Source organism: Myxocyprinus asiaticus, chromosome 13 (assembly GCF_019703515.2).
Source record: "Myxocyprinus asiaticus isolate MX2 ecotype Aquarium Trade chromosome 13, UBuf_Myxa_2, whole genome shotgun sequence".
Lineage (NCBI taxonomy): Eukaryota > Metazoa > Chordata > Actinopteri > Cypriniformes > Catostomidae > Myxocyprinus > Myxocyprinus asiaticus.
The window spans coordinates 25,512,221-25,521,747 of record NC_059356.1 but is presented as its reverse complement, the minus strand read 5'-3'; the positions used below and the strand labels follow the sequence as shown (position 1 = coordinate 25,521,747).

Here is a 9,527-nt window from a genome sequence, read left to right as displayed (position 1 = left end):
GACCGCCTTGAAAAGGACAGCGTAGCTGAGCCATTTTCAGCTGTGTGCCACTGCTTTGTCTTCAAAGTGAAAACGCAGGCAAATTCCAGACTAAAGATTGGACTGTTTCTATATTGTTGAATTGTTGCAGATATATTTACGTTTTTCCCAGTATGCTCTTGGTTGGTGTTTTTGTCTTGCTTTTAAAGAGTAGTATCTTTCTCAACGGTGAAGGTGTTCACTGTAAACAAACCTGGTAGTTATGCTTTAATTGCACATATTAATGATGACATAAAGCACATTAAACAGCTCATGTATCATGGCCGGTTCTAAGGGGGTGCTGGGGGGACCCCCGGCCTGATTTACAGCGAAACGATCAAGGGGCACTCCGCTTCCCGGACAGACGCCGAAACTATCAACGTTGCCCCCCTAAACAAACAAGTGCCACACCAAAGATCACATCCTAGTACAGGCCGTATCAGAAATGAACTTTTACATTAAGGGAGAATATTTTCCCCCTGGATTTAATATCAGGGGCATTTTTTACCTTTATGAGGACATTTTGTTTAACCAGACTGTGTCTAGTCCATTTATTTCAAACACATCAGTTTTAGACATTCCAAATAGATTCTCAATATTGAGAGTTTATTACCTCTTACCTAAGGATTAAACCATGTTCAACTAAAATTGTATGCATTAATATGTACAGTATATCTACTCAAGTTAAGAAATATATCAGATAACACAAATAATAATAATAATAATAATAATAAAAACAAACAGAAGAATTCACTATGAGGGCATTTTTTCCACCACACTTTGAATTTTGGGGGCATTTTGGTGCCATTTTTGCCCCGACCCCTCATTAATTTCTGACCCTGGTACAGCCCCAGTTGTGTATGTGTAATGCATACATTTGAAAAAGAATAGGCTATTAAATATTTGCCATCTAGAACACAGATGTACAACATATTATTTAACAGTGCAGTCTTATAAACATGGCTTATCAATAGGCTTGATTCAATGTGAATCAGGCACTATATAAGATCAAAGCAAATACTTTGGGCTTTTGTTCTTTTTGTGCAGCATTAATAAGTCTCACCCACAGGTTTTATTGCTCATTAGATTACGTTTTGTCCTAACAATGTATTACCCTTATTTCAAAAGTGTGTAGACATCATTTAATTTTCTTTAACTCTTACTGTATACTTTTTAATTAAGTTTCATTCTGTTTGGATGAGGCATTCCCTTCTTGGTGACATTACCCATTACTTTTCCTCTTCTATTATGAATTCTATTGTTCTTTGTTATTTGCCACCATTTTCTTTTGAAAGCCCAGTTACTTTTACTTATTTCCCTAGCATTTGACTGCATTATGCTCGCAAAACATAACTATCATTTGTAGAACAGTAAATCCCAGGGTGTAGGCAGAAAATTACTTTTGGGTGGGCCTCAATAAAAATGGATGGGCCAAGTTTTTGCCCAATTTATTTATTTACAAAATTGTCCTTAACAACAGAGAAGCGCCACATTCAAAGTTTTCTTTTACACTTTCGGAAATCAGGATTTATGCTTTTTTTTTTTTACTATTTTATAAATATATACTTAAAGTCAAAGAATAATCTCTAATATTCTGTGTGGTCCCGGGTCTAATTTAGGTTGGCCCAGGCCCACTCAGGCCCACCCTTGGCTACACCACTGAGTAAAACCACCATGATGAGTCATGGTTAACCATCAGCTCCATGGCTCTGTTTATAAACCAAGGGAGTTCCCTACCAAGACAGCATTTGGGGGCATTATGTGTGCATTAAGATTCACTTCAGCTATCACGCACACACAGCACAACAGTCTGGGAATGCGTTCATGATGCCCACAAATATTGCACACGCCTATAATGCAAAAACACGTGGTCGAGGTAGGCACTGCGCTAGGTTTTGAAACACAGCCTAAATGTGGCCACCATTTTGGGGGTGAGTGTTTTGAGTTGTAGGAAGTGCACTGAGAGCTGCGTCTGCTCTTCCTGCAGTTACAGGGATGAATACATGAACGCGAGAGAAGAAAATGGCGATTGAGCAGGACAAATGTTTCCCCTCCCAGACTCTGCAAATGTGTTGAATTTCCACAGCCTTATTGTTTGCTTTCATTTCATCTCTACTGCACTTTAAACTACAAGAGGTGAGTGGTTTTTGTGTGTGTGTTTTGAAGTATGTAAGCGGGATTCATTTATGCGATGTCTAAACTGAGCTACATGGTTGAATGTTTCTGTCTTGTTTTCATTTGCATGACAGTTTTTCGTTTTGATGATTTATAAAAACGACAGGGCAGTGTTTACTATCAGTGTGATGTGTAAAAAGTGGAAGGATTCTGTGTGGAAGATTTCTTGAACATTGATCTCCTGCATTCACGTAATGGCATCGCAGTCGGTTTCATGAAGTGTAGCGTTTGATCCAGAATGCCTAGAAACATGAAAGGCGTGTTCATGCATGTACATGCCAACTAGCCTAGTTGTTTAATATATGTGTGTGTGTGTGTGGACTTGCGTGAATAAATAATTTTATATTGGTGTATTTTGGAGAGATTTCATTTGGACGTGTGTTTCGACGTCCTGCAACTTTTCTCGATGTCGACTCGTTTTTTCCGGTTAGCAGCCGATCGGAGCCTTTGGTTGATAATAAAGAAACTATACGATAAAACACGACTGTATTTCTGATTAGTTAATGCGTGTTGTAATTAAATCGCATTTAATTGGTAAAGCTGTTAAAATTAAGAGGCTTTAGTAGCCAGCTGGTTAGTTTGTGCTCTTCGCTTGGCGCTGAATTGCGCACATCGAGACAGCGGTTTTAATCACAGGAAATATGTCTTATTTAATAACTGTATAATCTGGTAGTTTTCATCTTAATCGTTTTCATCACTTCAATAATATAATGTATGGACCAGCTTTACTTCTTTTTATATTTGGCGTTTAAAATTACGCTGTCACGACAGCTAACACATGCTCGAGGCTATCTTTGAAAGGTTTATTTTTCTCAGAGCTGCAAAGAAAATACATATGACAAAGTCACCCGTCTGCAATTAAAAGTTGTTTAGAAAGACGTTTTCAGTGTGTTGTATTGTATTGTTTTTAAGGGCAGGTCAAGGTTGCTGGTGTAAGCAGCAGCTGAAGCCAGTAGTGGGGGAGGTGTGCTTCAGAAATGTAATGTTAATCTGCATTATTCTTAACTTTATGGGAAAAAAAATATTTGTTTACTAATCATCAGTTGTTTCTGTTAAAGCTAAGGTTAACTTAATGGAACTGTATAGATATGCTTGACAGACAGACTTTATTCATACCCACAATTTTCTTTTATAGCCTTATTATAAGTAAAAGTTTGCCCATCCATCTATATTCCCATATTCCCCCTCTGTATGTGACCATGAAGAGACTCTTGATGAGTTGGTTGTGGTTTCATATTGTGGTTTAAGGTGTGCTAGGAAGTTGGTTAAGGAATTGTTTGTGGTTGCAATTGAATATGTAAGATCAGTATATATGCCACATCCATTATTTGTGTAGTTGCTACTTCCCAAGTAATGAAAGTGAAATATATTGAAAAATAGAGAAATCAAAGTCTATATCTAGATCTTTTATGTGTGTTATTAGTGTTAGGATTTATTTTGCTATAATAATAATAAAAAATTGCTACCACATTTTCATTGCACACTGTAGTAGCATTTACACAATATAAATCCAGTAGGCTTGGGATTGATGCCTTTAGCACGCATTAGTAATCAAAGATTTTCAGATGATTGTTGATCTATATTGGCATTTTTGCGTATATAGAGCTACTAGAGTATAGTCTTTGTCTCATCATACATATTTCTCAACACAACTTTGGTAAAGTGTGAGCGGCAGGGTTAACTTAAAGGGGGTCGCACGCCAGACAACGACATGCCACGCTCTTTTTTTTTTTCTTTTTTTTTTGAGATTTTCTCCCATTTTTTTTCTCCCCAATTTGGAATTCCCAATGCACTCTAAGTCCTCTTAGTGACTTGCCTCAATCTGGGTGGCGGAGGACGAATCTCAGTTGCCTCCCTGTCTGTGACCATCAACCCGTGCATCTTATCACGTGGCTTGAGCGCGTTACCGTGGAGACATAGCGCATGTGGAGGCCCACGCTGTTCTCCTCGACATCCACACACAACTCGCCACGTGCCCCACCGAGAGTGAACCACGTTATAGTGACCACGAGGAGGTTACCCCATGTGACTCTACCCTCCCTAGCAACCGGGCCAATTTGGTTGCTTAGGAGACCTGGCTAGAGTCACTCAGCACGCCCTAGGATTAGAACTTGCGAACTCCAGGGGTGGTAGTCAGCATCTTTACTCACTGAGCTACCCAGGCCCCCGACATGCCACATTCTTAAATTAGAAAAAAAAAAAATTCTATGGAGGTGCACACACCGCCACTCGCCGTCTGTTGGCAGTGCCCAGCTACGACTCCAGAAGGTGCTAAGCGCAACTGCAGCACAACTTGCATAGTTTTTAGGGATGCAACAGTCCGATACTGATGTTTTTAGACTGATCGGACATCGGTCCGACGAGCCCGATCCAGATTTTATATCATTGAACAGCTGTCTCGCTGGTGCAGTCATAACAACCTGAAGCTGAACAAGCTCAAAACTGTGGAGATGATGGTGGACTTTAGGAGGAATGCCCCAGCATTGACTCCACTCACCATTCTTAACCGCACTGTGGCAGCAGTGGAGTCATTCAGGTTCCTGGGCACTACCATCTCACAGCACCTGAAGTAGGAAACCCACATTGACTCCATTGTGAAAGGCCCAGCTGAGGTTGTATTCCTTCACTAGTTGAGGAAGTTCAACCTGCAACAGGCGCAGCTAATCAAGTTCTACTCAGCAGTCATTGAGTCTGTCCTCTGCACTTCAATAGCTGTCTAGTTTGGTTCAGCTACGAAATCGGATATCAGAAGACTACAAAGGACAGTTCGGACTGTTGAGCAGATTATTGGTTGACCCCTGCCCTCCTTTCAAGAACTGTGCACTTCCAGAGTGAGCAAAAAGGCTGGTAAAATCACCCTGGACCCCACTCACCCAGCTGGAACCTTCAGGCACAAGAACAGTTTTTATTTATTTATTTTTTTATTTTTTCCTCAGGCTCTCATGAACAGTTAAAACTATACTATAATTATGTGCAATACACAGCCTAGTAATTTATATTATTTAACATATCCTACCTCTTCTGTATATACTATATGTATATATTTTTCTTATTGTATATTTCTGTATTTATTTCTATTTACTTTTTATTTTTATTCTATATTTATTTTATTTTTTATTATCTTGTTGTTGTTTGTGCACTGGAAACTTCCATCAAGAAAAATTCCTCGTATGTGGAAGCATACTTGGCAATAAAGGTCATTCTGATTCTGATTTGTTAGTCATGTTCGTTACTGTCTAGCTCAAAAATGCAAAAGAACCATAAAGGCACCATTAAAGTACTCCATATGAATCATGCATTTTATTCAAAGCCACTTGAAGACATGCAACAGCTCTGTGAATCGCAAAAGGATGTGCTTAAGTAAATATATTGTATGCATGTGCAGTGCTTTAGTGAATGCCGCGGCTCTGTTGACACTCATACATAGCCACGCATGCTGTTGATGTGCTTGTGGCCCCCAGAGCAGTCTGCAATATGAACAACATCTCCGGTGTAGATGCTTAATAGTTCGATTCGCTTATAAAATTCATTGGGAACGCACCGGAGAGCATTTCACCAGATTTTGAATATGAAGCTCTCATTATTATTTGTTTACAAATTACAACAATATTTAAGTTGACTGGGTTCCAAAAAATAACTGTGTGAATGAAAAGTGGATTGATATTTTACAATCAAAGTGAACAAAAAAGAGATCTGAATCCTTTGAAGTCCAGATACTAGTTGAAAAAATTGTCCAAATAGAACTGGCTTCTTTTCTACTGAAGGCTTTCACTGCAATTATTGTTAATTTTGCTGCTACATTATCCAGTAGACTAGTTAAGAATAAAGTATAGCCTTTAAGGACAACATTTATATCAGTATCTATCGATATTTCATGACATTCCTAAAATCCATATACAAAAATGAATTAACAATAATGAATGGTGTACTTTTGTCTAGCTTTTCCATTTGACTTTTTAGAGCTAGCGATATAGCCTACAGCTATGCAATCCAATTCCATTTTGATTGTCAAATTTATGTCTTTGTAATAACTGCCCATTATGTTAACATCCTTTACATGCTGGAGAATGCAAATTGAAATGTTTGATCATGAGTTTACACAGTTGTCCTATGTTTCTTTCCATTTAGAGAATTGGATGCTATTGCCACCAAAGACATTGAAGAGAAGCAACACAGGTCAGTAAGTGTTCCCAACACCTTGTAGTCCTTTTCAGATAAATACTTGATTTTTCTGAAGCTTGTGTCCTTCTGGGCTTTTCCTATTCATGCCGATGCCTGTGCTGGGTGACACTAACAAAGCCGGGTCAAAGCAGCTGCTGCTGGTGTAAGCAAATGCAGTTCTGTTTGTATTAAAGGGGTTCCCAGTGCTGAGTAAGCGTTGCTGTTTTAAAATGTCCAACAAAACAGTGTTTGTGTAGCTCTTTCAAAGTCTACTGTATTGCAGTTGTGAGTCACAAACTCCTGCCTCCACTGTTTATGTCTGCCTGAGCTTGTTGTTTGAAAATGTAGCCTAAAAGATAAGTACTGATCAAAAAGTCATGAGCGCTTTCAGGTTAATGTGTTCAGGTGTTGTTGTGATGTTAAGAAGCAGAGGCATATTGCTTAACTGGCTTGCTCTTAACTCTAAGTTAATCATAGATTGTCTTTGAGTTTTTCTTATCAGGAAAATGAACATTGCCCTTGTATGGTCATAACCACATCCACACCTAATAATGCCAGGGACTGGACCATAACACTTCACTTTTAAAGTTTTGATGACAAATAATGTAGCATTTAAAGGTGCAGTATGTAAGATTCAGAAACCCTTGTTATTAATGACACCTGTGGCCGTTAAGTGAACTGCAGCCAGCTACCTGTTGCTCGTTTTCGCGCGCGCACACCATAGGGACGCGAGCATCGGACAAAACGATGACATAACATACAAAGAGGCTGACGGCATCATGCTGACAGATAAGGTAGCATAATTAAAATTGCACAGTTATGATTGTTTTACTACAAACTTTGAGACTGTATATTATATTTGACTCTCCAGTGCTGGAACAGGGCTAAAACAAAGTGTGGATATAGGTCTGGATATGCGAGACAGTAGTTTTAAGTAATCACTTTTCTTTGCATGATACATAGGCTATCGTATAAATGCAGTCAATGTCGGTGTTAGCTAGCTTGCCAGTTTTATCAATAGCTGTTAGCTAAATTTGGTGGATGATGACAGTAGCTGTTTATAATATAGACTGTACATTTATAAATATGTTGACACAATTCAGTATTGATGTGATTCCATCACAACTGACACTTTGATATATCGATGCGCTATTGTTTTATAATAACAATGTATATATTTTCTGTATAACTAAGTTACGTACACTAATGAGTGGGTCTTTTTGCATTATCTTGAACATTGTCTAGCATTAATTTCATGTGATATTGTAGTTTACCTTGCTGAATAATTACAGATTAACATTGTTTATGAAAGTTACTGTGCAGGCAAGATCAAGTTAGCTAAAATTACACATCAATCCTTATGGCACTATATTTCACATGCTTTGCAGTTATGTGAGCTTACCTGTCCAATAAGAAGAATGCCAATTCAGGGTCTGTTTTGATTCCCAAAACCGAACGAAGGTCCCTCCAGGAATCAAATGCCCTGCCGATGTTCACTCTATTTTTCGCTCGACCAGGATCACATTCCCGCTTTAGACAGACGGGATTCAGTAGATACATTTTCTGAGTCGTCGTCGGTGTTGTGCTGGGAGGCAGACGTTTGCTAGGAGCCGGACGTTTGCTAGGAGCCGGACGTTTGCTGGATCCCATCTCTAAGATAATATTACCTTGTGTTGCAGACTGTCTGTTGACGCTGTTGAATAGCGGAAGAGAAGCTACTGTCTGAGGCAAGGCTCTCGGGAGTGCGCATAAACGTCACATCCTTTGGATTTTCCCAGCAAAAGCGACCCGCTCCCTTCGCATGTCTACAGGCTTTAATAGGCAACCTAGGAAGTCTGGGAAGGGCTAATTTTTTAAGTTGTGTTACAGGCCGTTCACACATTGGCCAAATTTTTTTTACATATTGCACCTTTAAGAAGTTCACACTAAATTTCTTTGTAATGCCCATGATTCATGTGATTAATTCTCAGTGTATCTCATCTGTTGATGCATCAGGGCTCCAAACTGCAACTAAAATGGTTAAATATGCGACCAAAAATAATTGATTGCGACAATAATATAAAATCTAGTCAGGTTGTGTGCGTTCATATATGGTTTCGTCAGACATCATCTTGTGAGTTATTGAATACATCTTTAGAGTGCGCACCAGTGTGTCTCGCACTGCTTTTCACCCGTTCTGTTGTGATGATGAGCTCGATGCACCACACGAAACAACAAACCCAGCGTGAGAGAGTCGTGAACAAATTACACTTTTGAACTGGGCCTTTTTCACGAATCACCTGAAAATAAATGAGGGTTTGAACTCGGGTTAGTTTGAAGCCCTGCGCATAAAGAGAATAGTCAAGCAGAAGTCTAGTTATTTAGTCATTTAGATCACCTTAGTGACTCGGATCATTTGAAACTCTTATTTGGTAGAAAAATGGTTGTATTCATATTCTAATCTAATCTTGTAAATCAAAGTATTTTTGTACAATGATTTTAGCTGTGCTGGTAAAAACTGTCTGTATGCATTTCTGCCTGCTGCGATCTCTACATCTGGACCCAGAGCTCTTCATGGAGGGTGTACCTATAAAAGTCACAAAAGAGACTACATTTTTAGGGCTAGCTTTGGACAATAAACATTCTTTTATCCCACATATAAAACTGTTAAGAAACAAATGCCTTAAAAAAAAAAAAAAAATGAACATCATAAAGGTACTGGCTAAAACAAAATGGGGTGCAGATTGCACTACACTTGTACATTTTTACAGAACGCTGGTGCGATCCCAAATGGACTATAGGAGCATAGTTTATGGATCTGCCAGGAAATGTTACATTAAAATGCTGGATACTGTACACCATATAGGATTACGACTTTCTTTAGGAGCATTCAGGACTTTACCTGTTCAAAGTTTGTATAATGAAGCAAAGGAACCATCACTTGACAACAGGTGCTTGAAACTTGCTCTTCAGTATGCAGTTAAGATGAAAACAAACCAATGCAATCCAGCTTTCTCTTCAGTTTTCCACCCTCAATATCCAGATTTGTTTGAAGCCAGACCAAAGTATATTAGTCCTTTTGACATTAATCTAGACATACTAACACAAACCCATCTATGCCCTATCCCTCCCTGGAATCTAAGAAAATTAAGCATGTTGAATTTGGCCCTGCAAAAGAAGACAATGATCCAACC

General features: G+C 38.9%; 1 protein-coding gene across 7 annotated transcripts in view; it reads left to right on the top strand.

The window, feature by feature from the left end:
* The first annotated feature begins 1,941 nt into the window (after window positions 1–1,941).
* The window catches only part of LOC127451029 (trinucleotide repeat-containing gene 6A protein-like), a 49,193-nt gene continuing 41,607 nt past the window's right edge, over window positions 1,942–9,527 (top strand). For 4 of the 7 annotated variants that reach the window (XM_051715504.1, XM_051715498.1, XM_051715499.1 and 1 more), the window contains exons 1-2: window positions 1,942–2,154; window positions 6,322–6,369. The gene's annotated coding sequence lies outside the window, so the exon portion shown is untranslated. Of the gene's footprint in view, window positions 2,155–6,321; window positions 6,374–9,527 lie in introns of all 7 variants that reach the window. The other 3 variants (XM_051715505.1, XM_051715503.1, XM_051715502.1) reach the window with 2 other exon arrangements.